At 42.1% G+C, this 18,120-nt stretch overlaps 1 long non-coding RNA gene across 1 annotated transcript in view; it reads left to right on the top strand.

Annotated features, from left to right (window-relative positions):
• The first annotated feature begins 10,131 nt into the window (after nucleotides 1-10,131).
• Nucleotides 10,132-18,120, top strand: part of LOC128086755 (uncharacterized) — a 73,757-nt gene continuing 65,768 nt past the window's right edge. The window contains exons 1-2 of the long non-coding RNA XR_008209521.1: nucleotides 10,132-10,161; nucleotides 10,691-10,865. This is a non-coding gene — a long non-coding RNA (uncharacterized LOC128086755). The remainder of the gene's footprint in view (nucleotides 10,162-10,690; nucleotides 10,866-18,120) is intronic.

The following is an 18,120-nucleotide window of genomic DNA, read 5'->3' as shown; positions in this document are numbered from 1 at the left end:
GAGGATGTTCGTCATTACATGTACTGACCACAAGCCTAGATCTTTGGGCAGGGCTGCTCACACTTCACTCCTTGGTGGTACAGTTTGTATGTTTGAACCCTCATGTTGAAATAATTGCTTGTAGATAGAGAAGACTGGGTTTTGAAGGAATATCCAAGTATGGTAATCTAGTTTTCTAACATTTTAAGAAGAGAGGCAGTGTAGTTTTCATTACTTTTTTTGGATAATTTCCTAATTTTTATGGAAAATGTAGGGCCTAAAGAAATTTCTGTTGTCCTGATAAGCCTATTGTCTATTTCATACTTCAGTGGACTTTGCTGAAACATAGATGAAGTTTTCTTGGGCAGGGACTTCACATGTAGCCTTGTGGGAGGTTTCTTCACAGTACTGAGATTAATAGCAATAGTACCAGTATGCAGAGCTGGCTTGGCACCACTGGCTGGAGACGTGGAGGTTGAGATTTGACTGAGAGCCTTCTGTTTCAGTTTCACAGTGGGAGCTCTCTTGATTCCAGCGGACTATTTGCTTCTCCCTCAATTCTGTGGCTGTTTGGAGGATTTCTTGGAGCCAGGACTAACAATTTCTGCAGCTCAATGGGGGAAGGGGGAAAGGGGGATGGAGAGGGGGAATGGGGAAGGAAATACCTCGTTCACAAAAAAATAATTAAAATTTCTTTATTCCTACAGGAAAACGCGATTTCAAAGTTTTCATGTAGGCTCTCAATTAGATCTGTAAAATATTTGAACTCCCAGTAGCAGAAAATACTGAGTTATGATGAGTTCAGAACAGAACTGCATTTTTAATTTTCACTTTGACCTTGTTTTGCTAGTTACACTTTGATGTGGAATATTTTGTGTTGCAGCTAACTGAGCTGGACCAGGTGATTTTCTGTGTTCTGCTAGATGCTTGCATAGTTTTGGCAATGTATTAATTCAGTGTCTTTTGAACTATAAATATATTTCAGTATGTATCGATGTATTTCACGGTCTTAGTAAGCTGTTGGGCGCCCTGCTGGGTTTAATGTTCTCAGGTGAAGAGACTTTGTATTTGGTCATCCTGAAGTTGTATCAGGAAAGTCAGGTCATTCAGTATCTGGTAGTTACCTACTGGAGTTTTGCATTGGGGTATACGAAAGTGTTGGAAAGATTTTTTTCCTTCTTTTATCAGTTATAGAATTATATCAATGTTATTATTTTCAAAATATGGAACAACTCTGAGTTTTTGCTACTCTTATCTCTTCTGGATATAAAGCTTTCGATACAAACATGACCAAAATTTACTTGTAATGTGTATTAGCTTTCCTGTAAGGAGTATTTTTTAGAAATTCTCATAACACATGTTCAGTATAAGGCTATTAGCCACATCTTCCCTTGGAAAGGAAGGAATTTTTCTATGCTTTCTTTCCTCATCTTAATAACGTTGGGTGATCTGTCCTTTCCCCAAAGCGTAATATTGGTAAACTGGCTGATAATTTTAATTATAGCCTTTCACAGATTATTAGCCTGCTTCAGTACACAAGGTTCTGTGGATAGGAAGCAGTGGAACTGTGAACACTGGAAACTTTCTTTCTAAAATACTGTTGTGTTTGATTTTGCCATCTGCTTGCCTTCATAGGCTGGAAGGGAGGACCCTTTTATTTGGAGGGAGATAATGATTTGAAAGGAGGAACTTCCAGTGCCTGCCTCATCATTAGTGATAGGACAAGGGGGAATAGTTTAAACAAAATGAAAGGAGATTCAAATTAGATGTCAGGGGGAAGTTTTTTTACTGAGAGAGTGATGAGATGCTGGAACAGGTTGCCCAGAGTGGTTGTGGATGCCCTGTCCTGGGGGAGTTTAAGGCCAGGTTGGATGTGGCCCTGGGCAGTCTGATCTAGTACTTGATGTGGCTGGCAGTGGCTCTGCCAGTGATAGGGGAGTTAGAATTTGGTGATCCTTGAGGTCCCTTCCAACCCAAGCCTTTCCATGATTTTATCAGAAAATGCCTGAAAACTGAGGGAAACAGAAGTTACCTCAAAATGGAAAGGAAGTGGACAATTCTCATTAAATCTAACACCTAGTCTTGTCATATCTTTGATAGCAAAGCTTATTGATTGTTTCTCTGTATTCATGGTGCCATTCCTGGCTCTATTTAATTTGCATCCTCTGTGGGTACTTGTGGTCACTGTGGTTTAATGTTAGTGACTGAAAAATGATACCCAGCTCCTGAAGACTGCCTTGCAGCCTCAGAAGCCATTAGACCCTGTCACCTTTGGTCTCTCTCTCCTGTTTCATCTCAGGAATGATAAGTTTCTTGTTGATATAATAATATCCAATGTCATTTTTGCTTTGGTCTTTGGAATGAGACTTTTTATCCTTTCTTAACTGTGTGTTTAAATTGTTAGCCCTGTGTGTGTGATGAAACGCATGGAGCCTTCAGAGCTGGCATCCTCCTATCTGCACAGCTGATTGCTGTGAGGTATGCAGGGGAGTTCTTCCCATTTCACAGTGTGTTGAGGTGGTTCTGGTTGCTTTGTAGGTCTGCAGTGACTAAGTTCAGTGCACACATGTCCTTTGCATCCAGTTCTTGAGAGGAGCTGGATGAAACTCCGAATTGTGCTGTTCATGCTCAAAGCACTGGGGCTGAGCTGGGCATCCATGGGAGCATAAGATTAACGTTTGCTGGCTGTGAATTTGGCTGGCAGGAAGTGAGTCTGTGGGCTCCCTGCGTGAGGTGCTGCTTGGAGAGGTTCTCCTGGAGGAGGACAAAGAGGTTGTTATAACACAACAGGGCCCAGCTAAGGGAGGGGAACACTGACAGGCTTCGGAGAGGATGTTGCTGCATTGGAGAAGGCAACCTGTCAAGACAGCCTACAGGAACGAGCACTGGGAGCATGGGTGTATAATCAGTGGAGAAGGAAGGAAAAAAGCTGCTGAATGAAGACTCTGAGGCCACTTTGTTATGTTACTTTGAAGCATCCCCTACAATGGAAGTCTCCCGAGGTGTGTGCGTGTGAAGCAATATCTTGGCTGGATGCTGCTGAATAACATTTTAAGACTCAGAAGACAAAGCATTACAGACTGAAGGGGCTGGGACTGCAAGCTGTTGGCAGCAAAGGACTCTTTCTTCCTCTGTCTGCAGGCTACCTTGCACAGCAGGGTCCCTGGTCCATCATTAAAGCTTGTTCAGCGCTACTGCTGTCCAAATCACCAGTGTGGTGGTTGACTGGCAGGAGCTTTGGAGGAGAAAGCAGCAATTATAAATTAAGTGGAAGTGGAGAAATAATGGAAAAAAACTGAATTCATACAACAGAACTGACCACAGAATGGAAAGAGACTCTCTGGAAACTTAATAAAGAATCATTACCTTTCTGGAGGTTCATAGAGAACTGCAGCAGTAGAATACAAAACAGAAAAGGTGATGCCTTCCCAGTGCCAGCCACAACCCATCGATCAGATGCTGCTGGCCTTCCCCATCAGCCTTTTGAACACGTTTTCACAAAAAAGCAAGGCAATGAAGAAAACATGCTGCTGCTCTAATATTCTGCCAGTTTTCCCTCTTGCACTTGGCAGCAATAGTATGCCAATAATTGTCTTTTTCTATTATTTCCTGAAGAAGCTTCATCTTCACCAACTCAGTGTTCCCTGAAGTGCCAAAGGGATGGGGGGAGAGGTAGTGAAATTAATGCATTTTCTGTTCTCTCTTGGTAGCCGTTTATTTTATTTTACTTAGGAATACATATTCAGTGGCTTTTCTTGCTTTTCCACTGGAGATGTGATTACCTTGCAGCAGTTCAGCATAGTCTTCTATTAGTATTTACAAAGCCATATGAATTAGAGATTGAAATAAAATAGCTTAAACTACAACTGTATAGAAGACCTTATTTACTATAAAATTAAACAAGGATAGATGCCTGTTTACAGTCTCTGGAGTGAAGTCAACTCTTGTGTTTCATTACTGTGACTAGTTGTCACAGTCCATAAACCGTTGACACTAGTAAGAAAAAACATCCTCTATAGAAATTTGTTTGACCAATGTAAAATTAATCGAAGAACTGAATGGCTTTACCCCTTGTATTGGATTAACAAGAGAAAGGCTGGCAAAATTTGATTAAGAAATGATCTGGGATATGTTTACAAAAAACCTCAATGAACAACTGATTGATCGAGTGTATTTTTACTGAATGTTTAAGAAAAAACATGAAATTGCCAGCAAGTATTCCTTTAAAAAAAAAAAAAAATGGAAAAAGTAAAAAATGGAAAAAGAAGCCATTAGCTACATGCTGTGTGTCAGCTGGTGTATTTGATCAGCAGTGCATTTTGTATGGTTATGTACCATCATTATAACAGCCGACTGTCACTCAGAAGTAAAATATTAGCACACGCTTGATAACAGAAGTTCAATAATAATAGCAGGCAGTGGTTATATGCTGGAATTGGGGACAACGAGGGAGCCATCAGCAGCAGTAGCACAGTACTGTCTAATGGTCTATCTGAGGCCCCTCCTGTCTCTTAATTTAGCCAGCTGCCAAAGCCTGCTTTTATATCCCGCTCCAGGTTGCTGCTTTGGATCAGCCTGTTGACTTCCCCCACCCTTCCTGTGCCTTCCTGCGCGCTGATTACTGTGACTTAGAACTCTACCCAAGCAAGTCTCCTCCATTTTTCAGACTCTGGGTATTCACCAACAACTGGAAAGCCAAGCATCCTGCTTTCTGCATGGGCATAGGCCAAAAAACTCAAAAAATCACACTTCTATTCAAAGCTACTGCTGTTGGGTGAGTCTCTTCCACAAGCGTTTGGTGCACAGCTGTGCTGTGAACTCAGGGCACAGCCAGTTTTTTGGTTATTTTTGTGTATGCTGGGAGGCAAGATGCCCAGACATGAACAAAACCAAAGGAATGGTGATAATACAGTATGTGCCAGCATATGATTACTGTCCTGGCCTGTCAACCAATGTCCCTGTAGCTCTCCCGTTCGGTCTTTTGGGTGCTGGCAGAACAGCTGGGTGTCAACGTGGGTCACTTCTGCCCTTGCAATCAGATGGGCATCATCTTGCTCCTATTCGAACACTTTGCATGGGTGTGAGCAGTCCTGAGAGAAAAGACTCAGTATCCACAGGCACAGTATTCACTAATGAGTCTAATAGCTTCTGGAGAAAGCTCTGTGCCTTGCAAACACAGAGCGTGGGTAGAGAGCTGCACCTCTCTGTATCAGCATCTCCTTCCCTGGGTCTACTCTGCTCAAGTGTGTGTTACACTAGGGAGGACAAAAATAAAACGAATAGTTTTCTAATTTCTTGCCTGCTCCTTCCACAAACAACCCTTCTCTGGAGCCTGCAGATTTATCACAGCTGAAAGGGAATTTTGTGGCAGCTTCTTATTAAAATATTGGCAGCCTATTACTGTTCCTTACAAATGATGCAGATGGATCACCAGCTGAAAGGCTGCTGAAAGGCAGCTCTGTCTGAGGTGTAACTCTCTTTGTCCGTCACTGCTACCTGCACTTTTCCTTCCTGAAAAAGATATATATATATATATATACATATATAATTTTTAATTTTGTCTACCTCAGCAAATCAAGACCCTGAAAGTTATTTCAGAAGCTCTCTTATCTTTTAACAAATATCTACGGTCTGTGGCTGTCCTGACCTTGAATTGGTTACCCGTGCATTTCTCACATCAAGATTAGATTATTGTGACTCTCTCCTGACAGCCAGACCCGATAAGGCCCTGTACAATTTCCAGCTGGTGCTAAACGCTGCTGCCAGGCTCTTGTAATAGAGAGATGATCTCCACATTTCACCTCTGTCCAAAGCACTGTGCTATTTGCCAGTTAAGCAACATATTGATGTGAAGAGCTCCCTGTTCAAGATGAACTGAGCTTTTTGTCCACACACACAAACACACTTGTGCTTTGAGAAGTGAGGTGAAAGCATGGGTAGGTGCTGACTGCATGATGATGACAGGAAGGGCACTCGGCACCTAAATGCACATCACCACATTACTGACGTGTGCTCTGCAACTCATCTCTAAACGGGACAGTATGAGTTCAGCATACTTGTTCCTGTATCATTTTTAATTTCCTTGCCTAGTATAAAAACCTGAATTGATATCAGCAGTATCTGTCAAGTCCTGCCTGCCCTGATGGCTACAGAATCATAGAAACATTAACGTTGGAAAAGACCATTAAGATCACCCAGTCAAACCACAGCCCACCCCCACCATGCCCACTGACCACGTCCCTCAGTGCCACATCTCACGGTTCTTGAGCACCTCCTGGGAAGGTGACTATACCACCTCCCTGGGCAGCCTGTGCCAATGCTCACCATGCTTTCTGTGAAGCAATTTTTCTTAATATTTGACCTGAATCGCCCATGGCACAACTTACAGCCATTACCTCTTGTCCTATTGGTAATTACCTGGGAAATGAGGCCATCCTCTACCTTGAACCACACTGTGGTACCATGAGCACTGGGAGGCTATAGGGAACTGCCAAATGCTGATGGAAAAAGGGTAGCGGGGCCTTGCATGTGGAAGAGGGCAGGCTGAAGGGGATTCTGAGCACGTGATGGAGCTGTAGGCATCCCTGTTCACTGCAGGGAGCTAGACAAGACGGCCTTTCAAGATACCTTCCAACTCAATCGATTCTGTTTCTATGATTTTCAATGTCTATGATTGATTGAAAGAAGGAGAAAAGGAGAATATGTTTGGTAAGGAAGCTTTCAATGTTTTTCCCCAATTCCTTCCTCTTTACAATTACGTAATTGTACTTCCTTGATATCTGGGGCATAAAGGAAGAAAAAGAATGTGTTATTCTTGCATGTATCTGCAAAATATCTTCTTTCTCTCCTTTCCCAGGCTGACCTGCTTCCTCCCTGTCCCAGATAGGCTAATTTAATGTATCTCTTCTAAATACAGTGATTAATCCCTCTTCTCTGGGGCTGTTGGAAGGTGGAATCTTCTCTCTCCAGAGGACACTCAGCCTTGAGAGCATAGTGCTGCTAGATTCAGTACTACTGCTTCATGGTTATACAGATCCTGGCAGAATCAAGATTCACTGAAACTGGATTAAGGAGGAACCTTTTGCTGTTATCTGACTTGATATCAACAGAGAACTTTTCAGCTGCCACTAGCTGCAAACGTAAAAGTGAAATACCATAGGGCTTCATGGAATCCCTTATGCCTCTTCAAGGCTCTAATTCTGCAAGGGAAATGGGATTTTATACTGCTTTGCTGTTTGAACTTTAGGAGTGGAGAGGGATGTCAGTGTAGTACAGATGTTCATCACTGGTGTGATCCCTAAGGGTGGAGAGCAGCAATGTGGTAGGGAGAAATTAGTAAAAATTATAGGGAGGTGATTTGCCATTGTTTTTGCCATAGTTCTCATTGCTTTCACAATCCAAAAGCTTTTCCTAAGTGTTAAAAAAAAAAAAAAAAAAAAAAAAACACACACAAAAAAGAAATGCTTTTAAGCAGACAAACTCGATCTGTTTCAAGAAATATCATATTCACAAAGCATATGCACAGTACTTAGAATAGCTAATTTCTTTTTAGCTATGATAGCTCTAGAATGCCCTTGACCTTCCAGAGAGGACAGTGTTGTACAATTGCAGTATATAGGGTTTTAATATTAAAAGAGGTTAAATAGCAGAAAGTGAAAAGCTCTTTGCTTTCTTTTTGGTAGGAAGTAAGCTAATGCCAGCAATTTCCATGGCAACTGCAAACAGACCATCCTGTTCACTTCCATGTTATAAATAAAACAAAAATATTCTCCAAATTACATGCTGTGTCTACATGTATTTGCTATCACCATGTTCAGCAGACAGTGGGAACACTTCTTTATGAGATTTGTTAGAAAAGATTACAAGGTTTATGCAAACTAAACAGTCTTAGTGGGCTAACTTCCTTTGAGGAAATAATAAAAATAACCTCAAAACAATTTCAGCTCTCTCACTGCTGATATTCTTTGAGTTTTGCAAATAGTTACAAGTCTAAAATTGATAACTGATTGGCAGCTGGTGTTATCAATAACAAACTTGCAGTAGCATAATTTCAAATATGGACAAAATATTTTTAAAAAGCGTAGTCACTGACTGGGCTTTTGCCTTTAAATTTCTGTGGGGACACAACGATTAGAAGGACAGCTGTTTTATGCCTTATTTTGTGCAGATTGCAGTAGACCAGATCTACCCTGCGTGCGCTGCCTGGATTTCCTATTTTGTTTTCTAAATCTGAAATGCAAGTTATTCCAGTCCGCGGCAATTCTTGTGGCATGGGCAAGTTTTCATCCTGCCTTCCTGTAGGTCCATGAAGTCTTTCCCATGGGAGCAGCTGCAAGGCTCAGCCTGGCCTGTGGAGCAAGGGATAGAGCAGAACAAATCCCTGTGCAAAAGCAGCTCAAGAACTTTCCTCCAAATTCCTCAGCTACATTCACATTCATCCTGAAGGCGGGCCCTGCAAAGGCATCCGGGGTGCTTCTCACTTGCATCAGTACTCCAAAACTGCAGACCTATTTTTTAGTGTGGGTTGACCATCTCACATGCTGCTTCCCAGCCCTAAAAGGGTTGGGACACGTGAGAAGAGCTATCTGAGACAGCTGCTTCCATTAACCGCTCCTTAAGGTTTGAGGTGACCTTGTTGGAACAACCCTTATGCTAAAAGCAGGAAGATGCATTAGGCTGAGCCTGATGATCTCTGCAGGGTTCTTGTTTTTGGGACTGCCCTATCCATTTGCAGCTTGTTCAGAATTCAGCAGCACTGTTGCTTGCTGGCTTGAGCCATTAGATCCCATTGTGCTGACTTTGTGTCCTGTCTGCTAGCTGAGTCTAGGTGACCAGATCACTTGACATTATTGTTTATTTTAAAAAAGAATTAAGAGCATTATTACCAATGTATGCACTCATATCTTCATGCTCAGTTAGCAGATGTGGATGTTGCAAAGGAGATCCTTGTTTCCACTGCTGCCACAAAATAATCCGTCCTATCCAAACTTAAAATAAAGAAATGTAATGATCAACCTGTTGCCTTCAGACAGAAATGTTTAGAAATTTATCGTCTTTTCTATGCCTGTGAACATTCCTTGCTTTTTTTCTCTGTCACTGTTACAGGAAGATGTTAATTCAGTTTTAGTTGCATTTTACTATACTTGTGTACACATAAAAAAAGCATAGGTAGATATAGATTTATTTTTGCCTCATATATTTTCATTCCTATTAAACTTTTCCAGTGTTTGGGTGGGAACATGTAAATATGGCATAATAAACACCCCAGCATAGTGGTATTTAATAAATTCTATTTATTGGAGATGAGATTTTTTTCCAATTAAAATTGTAGGCAAGGTTTCTAATTACAGTACAAATTATCTCAAGTGTATTTTGCTCCGTTAGAAAGCTGTGTAGCGGACAGTGCTACACTTGAATTAGAACTGGGAATCCAGCCAGAAATGTGACCTCCTTGATCCTTGCTTTTCGAGATGCCTAAAAGCACAATTGAGGGTGAGGTGGAGGAGGAAATGTCTCCATTTTCTGTTATTGAGTGCTGAATCCTGCCTCGTACCAAACTTGGCACAGTTCCCTCAGGTTCTACTGTCCCATTATTTACACTGGGGATCCCTGCTATTTACACTAAAGAATTCTGCAACGCTCTCAAAATTATGCTGACAAGTTTAACTGTATGCTAGTCTATAGGTTTACGATGATTTTTAACTTTAAAGTAAGAGAGGGATGCATGATCCACTCAGTTGTTGCTATGCTTTCAGTGGCAAAGGACACTTCTGTGTTGTTTACCCGTGCAACACAGAGGCACCATAGGAAAGCTATGTGTAATTTGACCAGATCAGAGTCACTCCTTAGGCCCTGTTTAAATTACTAAACCTGTACCTCTTTGTTCCAATTGTGGTGGTTTACGTGAGGCTGGGTGCTCTTCTGGTGGCCCAAGCCACCCATGAAGAAGTAGGAGAGGGGCCAAGAATATCTGGACAGAGCAGCAGATGTGCATAGAGAAAAAGATTATGATGGGTCCATACCCCCATTTTGTTGCAACCAAACTCAGTTTGAGGGGCCAGAGGGAAGTAATAGGGCTTAAGAGCTTTGATCAGCTTCACCTGTGCACCTCCCAGGGGCTCCATTTAAAGTCAGACCAGGTGCCTCTCTGCTGCTTATGCTCTAAGTGAACCTGCCTTCTGGGTAAGCCTCATGATAATGCTGTATGTGCTTTGTCCCTTAAAAGAACACCTTGAATTGGGATAGTCTTTTGTTTTCTGTTTTGGCCTTGTTTCTGGCATGGCCTATGCACTGTGCTAACACTTCGTCTCTAGCCCTGTCTATAGCCTTGTATACTTTTGCTCCTGACTAGTCTCTATGTTTGGTCCTGTTTATGGTGAACCACCTGTACAGTCTGGGACTGCTAATGGATCTTGTCACCAGCTTTGGAAATATTCAGGCTCTGTTCGTTGTGTTTCGGTCTTGAGGACTGGGTTCTGCCTGGCTGGGATTAATGCTGTCTTATGATTGTCCTCTCTCCTTGGGGAGCAGCTGTTTTCTGCTCTACCTTGATGGTAGTTGCATGCAGGGCTGTTCCCAGGTGCTCCTGATGCCCTGGTGTCCATACAGCCCCAACTGGCCCTTACTAATGTGTTATCCATTTAAGCATTGAGCTATGTCTCCTGTGGGAGGCTTACCATAAACTGAGGATCCTGTGTTTGATTTTCCAAAGCTTCTCCCCTGAGATTGGAGAGTGGAAGAGTCTCAGATCTCATCATACTGATCCTGTCTTCCCTCTTGGCGTTGTCAGTTCTTTTAGAAGACCAAGCACCTGTTCTTATCTCCCACACTAGCATCAGTGGACAGAAGGATGCAGCAGCCTGCTTGCCCTGCTCCTGTGCTATCAGGTAATAGTAATTATTTTTTAACCCTCTACATGGATTTCTGCTTTCTGCGCTATGTAGCCATGATTGGAGAAGGTGGAGAGAGGCCATTTGGTCATGTATCTTTATTTGGGGAGATGTAAGTAATTGACATGTTCCAGTGGGTACCGAGGGGGGGAAAAAAAAGGCTCCTTCAAGTCTCTCCAGTTGCTAGGAAATGGATGCTTCAACTTTGAAAGCCTCCATGTATGCAGAGGCTATTACCCTGGCAAACTGGACTTTCAGATCTGGCAGCAAGGGAAAAAAGGTGATGCCCAAAAATAGAGGATGTTTAGGTGATCTGATTTCAGAAACATCTGTTCTTCTTTGCTGGGAAGACAAGGGACTAGTCTAGTTAGTGAACATATGTGGCTGCATTATGCGTAATAAGTTTTGCTCATATGGTTTCAGCTTGGCTAGGTGACCTCCTTTCTCCCCTCCTTTCCAACCTGGTGAATTTTTAACTCAGCTTTTGCGTACAAAGCTTGCCTATGTAGTGAAGCCATGTGTAGTGTTTGCTTTGAAGCCCGGAACAGGTTTGCATGCAGATGGACTGAGTGATCAAATAGCAGTTTAAAGTTTTACTCTCATGGGACCTATGAACCTCCCTTGCAAGAGCTGTCTGTAGGTTGGTGTGAGCTCTAAGCACAGCTCTGTTGCAGTGCTCGTGTCTGGAATGGTAGCTGCCTCCTTCTGTACTTTCCCTGTGTAAGCACCATTATCTGTGGCCAGTCACTTGAAGCTTCAGGGAGGATGCTATAAAAGCCATGATATCTTTTCTGTGTTTATACTGTACACCCTTCCAGAAACTCAAGCTGTGGATACAGTATTGGGAGTACCACCATTCAGTCCTGTGGTTTCTGTCTCAGGTGTGGTTCACTGGGAGTGCACCAGTATGCTGTGATTAATTTGAAAGTACTAAACGGACCTGGAGTCTTAAAGATGTCCGTGTGAACTCTGCACTTGAGCAGTATTAAACAGTTACATCAGGTAGAGGCATTGAGAGTGAGGTCTTCACATCTCTGGCATTGGCACAAGCAGCCAACTTATTAAACCCTCTTAACCTTTTCCTTAAAGGTACAGGAAATTGGGAAAAAATAAACACTTGCTATATAAAGAATATCAAAATGTAACATTCTAACAGTATCTGTGGGCCCACTTTCCTCTTAATACCAAATAATTGCTTAGGAAGACCTACTTTGTCTGCTGGTCTTTTTGATGTCATGAAATGTCATGAAAGATGATGACAGCTTCCTTCTGGGGAAGGAGGTGAACTGAAATGGACTGGAACTTGTTTTGTTCTTGGAATCTGATCCTGATTTCTTCCAGACTGATGTGTACAAAAAGGAGAAGGGGAGAAAAAGTAATCATGAGGAGACTCCTAACTCTATTTCAGTTGCTATCTGCCATGGACCCTCACTGGTAGGTCAGCCTGATGTTGGTAGACAAGCTTGTATATTCTTAACATATAATTTGGTTTTGTGCAAGCACAAACCTAGTCTGGGCATCACCTCAGCAAGCTTATGACCTGCTATGTAGGCAAATTTCCTCAATGAGTGCATGAGCTGACCTGCAGGTAACTTAAGCTTGGCTCAGTGTCCATGGTTTGGAGTGTAAATCCAGGCAAGCTAGGAAGAAGGGAGATGATGGCATGTTCCTCTCTCAGGCTGTTACTTATTCATCCACTGCTGATTTTACTATTACTAGACTTTAAAAGATGTTGTTATGTATCCCTCTGGTTGCAAGCTCACAGTAGCTTGGAGAAATATCAGTGTTGGCTACATAAATGAAATAGATTTTATTTTCTTTGCTTAAAAGAACAAAAGAAGACAGAATATGCATTAAAAGTGGAAAAGATGACGCATGGAAAAAGGTGTAAGGAAGGGAGTTTTTATCTTTAGCCAAAGATAAGAGCTAATGTCAAAGACCCATTTTCTGGCAGCCAGTTTCTTTCCAAGATCAGGACAAAGGGTCAGCCATGCCATGGTGGACTAAAGGAGGTGATGACTATTGTGGGCTGTGTGGTAGGGATCATGATTTTCAGGTCACCTGTCCTCCTGGGAATAGTGTCAGATAACACAATCTACTGACCGGTGACAGACCCATCCTGTTGCTATTTTGTTTGTATTCAGCATACCAATTTGGGCTTGTTGCTGGTCTCTGCCCTTCCTGTTTACCAGGTGTGCTCCAAACTTGTGCTTCTCCACTCCCTGACCTTCCTGTTCAGCTGAATTAAACAAGTCAATAAATTTCATTGACTTTTCTGCGTAAAATCATATGTAAGTCTGATTTGCATTCCTCAGATGGAGTAACAGACGTTGCACAGCCATGCGTTCAATCTCAGTCTTGATGCTGTCTTTTCTGTACAAACAGGTTTACCTGTTTTTACCTGGAGAAGAACCAGCATAAAATATTCTAGTTTTCCAGGAAATTAAGACTTGGAGCCAAACTTCTTAATGCAATCTTTTCTATACTTTTTGCTTTCCTCCACTGCCTAATTGGAATCAGTGTGCATTCCTAATAGACTTTGCTGAACAAAGCTCCTGAACCCTACATGGTAATGTAAAACCATTGCTCTGTGCTGTCTGTAACAGATGGGAAATGTAATCTTCTGGGTCCTATGACAGGGTTTGCTCATTATTATATGAACAATGAGGGAAGAAATGTAAAAGGTGCAACATACATTTATTTCCTGACACTTTGTTTAAAAGACAATGGACCTGATTCTTATTAACCGTAAGGGCTGCAGGGGATCCCTTTAGTGTTAGAGACCTCCAACAAAAGAAGTGTGTAATATATCTTTTTATACCCTAATTTTTTCTCACCTTAGGCCTTTTAATCTAGCTCGTCATTCAGGCAGCAACGAGTACTGGCAAGCATTTATTAGAGAATGAGTGATGAGGTGATTCCCACAATTAAGCAAATCTCATGACATTTGTTCTTGGAATCTCTTTAACTTGTAGATTTTGCTTCTGTCTCTGACCTGAAGAGCTGTGTAGCCTTTTCCAGTTGTATCTTTTTTTTTTTCTTCTTGTTTTTAAAACATTTCTTTGTGCAAAGTTGCTTCTCATTCTCAAACTTTTGAGGCTGCGCTGACAAAAGTTCTGTTCAGGGTACTTCAACCAAGGGAATGCCTTCAGTCTTCATCTTTTGGTGGGATGCAAACTATCTTCTGGATGCTATATCACCTCTTTGAGATGGTCTGTGTGTGGTTATCAGATCTGTGATAAAAGCACTGGTGATTCAGGCAGGCAAGACTTATGTGAATAATAAGGAGAGGAGCCTTAACTAAAGCAAAATAATTAAGATAACTTCCACCACTGGAAACACCTGTTTTTCTACTCTGCAGGTACTAAAGTTGTTTCAACAACATCATTCAGAGCACTGAGAGAACTTTCCTGCTGAAAATGCCCTCCCTCCTTCAGTGCCTCCTTTCCTGCCTCTGACCCTTCTGCTGGCAGCAGACAGACCAGCATGAAGTCTCTGGTATCAGGTTTTCTACTCTTTTTACCTTTCCTGCCCCTGGCATGCAGATAGCTTTGCTACCTGACCCTGTTTGAAGCTCAAGTGTGATGGATTCCATTTCCCTATCAGCCTGCCAGTCTAGCTGGTTTCAGCATTTCTGTCGTCTCCTGTGTGGGTTGCTGCATTACCTGTAAGGAGTGGAGTTTCACGCTGAAGCTTTTATGCCCTACTTATTTTTAATCCCTCTTCACCATCAGCACCTTTGCCAAGAATTGGAGTGGAGCTTTGCAAGCTCTGCTTTGATCTTTCTGGCACCTTAGGTGACATCTGTATCAGCACTTGCATGTTGATTCCTGATGCAGGGCTTCACAAGCCAGATTTCATTTTAAAAGTGCTGTTTTCCTGTAACAATTCCCACATCTATGCATACACACACAGATATGCATGTGCTCTCTCATTTTGGACGTACTTTGGTTCCTTTCAGTCCAGCAATGTGCCCTTGTTCTAAAGGAAAAGGATTTGTTTGAATACCTTATGAAAACAAGACAAGTAACTCAAAAATCCAACGCTTCAGCTACTAAAGTACCTTAGCCTCACCCAAAGCACACAAAACAAAGTTGACGTGTAGCTATTAGCCTTTCGCTCTGTAATTTGCCGCCCTGCGCTGCACAAAGCCATAAACATTGTTCCCTTGACTCCTGTTTCCAGAGGGAGGTGACATCTATTGTGAAAACACCACCCTCAAGGAGCAGTTTTCTGGAGTCAAACATGCATTGTGGCGCTGTGACATGTCACATCAAGTACTGGTAGTTCAGGAGAAGATTGTTGGGTCACCTTGGTACACTGAGACACTAAGCTGCAAAGCCCGCTTAGGGAAAATGTACTATCAGCCACTCAGAAATCAGCATGTTGTTCTTAAAGCCTTCTCCTTCCTATTTTCTTCATGTTGCTGAGTGATTATTTAGTAGTTAGTAGTGTGGGAATGCTGGGGAGGAAGGGAGGGAGAATGGTGGAAAAACAAACAAACAAAAAAACAACCTAAGCTGTTTGTATTTTGTAGATCTAATTATTGTATCTTGATGTGAAAATGCATACAGGCAAGTGAAGCTATATTGGAATTAGGCAAATGTCCTCCCAAATGAGCTAAAACAACTGAAGTTTTGATGACTGATTTCCTAGCATGTGCAATTGCAGCCTGCCTTATTCACTTATTTGTGAACATCTGAGAAGGGAGGTATAATCCTTCCATCATTTCTCAGGAGAGCAGGAATTGTAACAAAATGCAGAAAATAATTAACTATGAGAGTGTTTGTACTACAAATGGTGCTGTAACTTTTTTTCCAGTTTTACTTGTAGTGCAGAAAGTACAGAAGGGAAGGGTGAGGGTGAGGATCTGGCCATTGCTAGTGGCAAATTTGAGACCATGCACCATCCCTTAGCTTTGAGAATGTATTATTACTGCTGCTCCAGTGGAAAAAGAATGCCTTTAACAACTCGAGAGTCTGAGATATTTCCTAAAACGTTTTTAGGCCTTCTCTGTTTTTATCTTCCTTGGTGGGCTTAAGGCAAGTCAGTGTTTTTTCGTGAGGTGTTGTAATGCCCTGGTTCTTAGTTCTTCCCCTCTACATCTGCTGCATGCTGGTTGCTGCTCTTTGCAGTGCAGCTTTTCCGTTCTTGGACCTGAGAGGGAGCTGTGAGGTTTGCTATAAAGCCCAAGTTGGAGAGCCATGGTGGCCAGTCACTGTGCAAAGAGATATTTCAAGTGTTGCGCAGCCCCTCCCGTGGTCAGGCTTAAGTTCATTCCTGGACTGAGGCAGACACGAATGGACTATTTTTTTTTTTTTTTAGCAAGTTATAAAATATAGCAATGCATTCCTAAACTGATCCGTTGCATGCCTAAGAAAAATAGAATAAAAGTGATGAAAATCACTGCCTTGGCTGGTAATTTGTGATCAGATAAAAGGGTTAAGATCTTGGAGCTGTGACTTGTGCATCCAGCTGCAGTGCATGTGCAGACACATAAAACATGTCAATGAGCATTTTATTCATATTAAGATATCAACAAACTCCATGTGCTGCACGTACAGCTGGAGAGACCAAAGCACTGAACAGAGATGCCTTGTTGTTGCTCTCTAGGTTTGATTCTACCTTATTTAAATCAGTAAGAATTATGCTACTGACAGTGAATTTCAGCTTTTCAACCTGAAGCATTCATCTGTGCAGGAATTTAAGCACCTATCTTTATATGGGCAAGAGTGGAAACAAAATATTTCCTTTACTGATGTACAGAGGTGATGCGCTCCTAATGGCTCATTAACTTCAAATTTCTTCTCACGTATTCTAACAGCAGGAAAAAAGAAAAGAACAATGGAGCAAAAGTAGTATGTTGAATTAATAACACAAGTTAAACACTTAAAATTATCTTTCTATAGAAGTCACCTCAGAAATACATCAGAGGCACAGATTAGGCCCTCTGAGGTATAAGTAAATGCGAGGATGTAACACATGGTAATCGAATCATGTCATTTCATAGACATAGATGTGATCAAAGCATTAATAAAAATTCCAAGGTCACCTTGAATTAAGGATTCAGATTTGAGTGTTGAATGTTTCTTTCAAATGCTTATCTTTGCCTTGTGAGACTTGTGATGACTTGGGAAAATTTTATCCATGTGCGTGAGTCACCTCAGTTCAGAGGAATATAAGGCTGAGTAAGTGCCTGTACATCCCACTTACTGGAGCTGATGTGCCTATGTGGGCTGAGCAGCCTCAACTGAAAGGATAATAAGGAAAATAGAATGGATGGGTAAGGCTGACCCTGGGGGATTCTTTGCCTGCTTCTTTTCCTACACCAGCCAGATTATTGCAAATAGAGACAGCTGAAACCCCAGTTTCCAGGTGGCAAAAAAAAAATCTTTTTTTTCTTTTTTTTTTTTTTTTTTCATTTTCTCTCAGACTAAAGCCAGCCATTCTCCATACTTTACGTGAACCAGAAAGCCTAAGAAAAGTCTGTTTCAGACACATCAGTGAACAGTGTTTCTGAAATAAAATATGCTCCCCAGATGCTGCAGGTTCTCAGAGAAATTGATGATCTTGTCAGTCCTGCTGCTGGTAGCAGCTGCTGGTGTCTCGGGATTTGTGGCTGAGCTAGAGCCAGCATTGCTATGGATTTTGCTGTCCCAGCTCTGCAGCAAAGATGGGTCTGCCTGAGCTGCAAGTCCCATCCTGCTACCATTACCTGGAGATCAAAGCTTCCGTCCTCCAGTGTTGTCCTTTCTGGCATGCCCCAGAGTTGGAGACTTGAGAAACATGGAGGTTGGCCCCTGCTCCCACATGACGGTGATAGGATGAGTGGTAACAGCCTTGAGTTATGCCAGAGGATGCTCAAGTTGGATATTAAGAAAAACTGCTTCTCAGATGTAGTGGAGCTGCAGTGGCACAGCTGCCCAGGGAGCGGTGGGGTCACCTTCCCTGGAGGTGTTCAAGAACCATGGAGATGAGGCAGTGAGGGATGTGGACACTGGGTGTGATGAGGTGGATTGTGGTTGGACTAGGTGGTCTTAATGGTCTTTTCCAGCCTTTACGATTCTGTTAGAAAATGTGTTGTTTTCTTGTGGCAATATCCATGGAAAGCAACATGTACCTTTAACTTTTGTAGACATAATTGAGTGGAGAAATTTTTCTTAGGAAATCGTGAGGACTTTTTTTGTTTATTTTTGAAGTTTTGTTGGTTTGGAACCCCCCCGGAAACAACAAATCAAAACTTGCTCTGGGA

This window comes from Tympanuchus pallidicinctus, unplaced genomic scaffold (genome assembly GCF_026119805.1).
Source record: "Tympanuchus pallidicinctus isolate F22 unplaced genomic scaffold, pur_lepc_1.0 scaffold3, whole genome shotgun sequence".
Taxonomy (NCBI): domain Eukaryota; kingdom Metazoa; phylum Chordata; class Aves; order Galliformes; family Phasianidae; genus Tympanuchus; species Tympanuchus pallidicinctus.
Note: the sequence above shows the minus strand (reverse complement) of the source record. Positions and strands in the feature narration are given on the sequence as shown.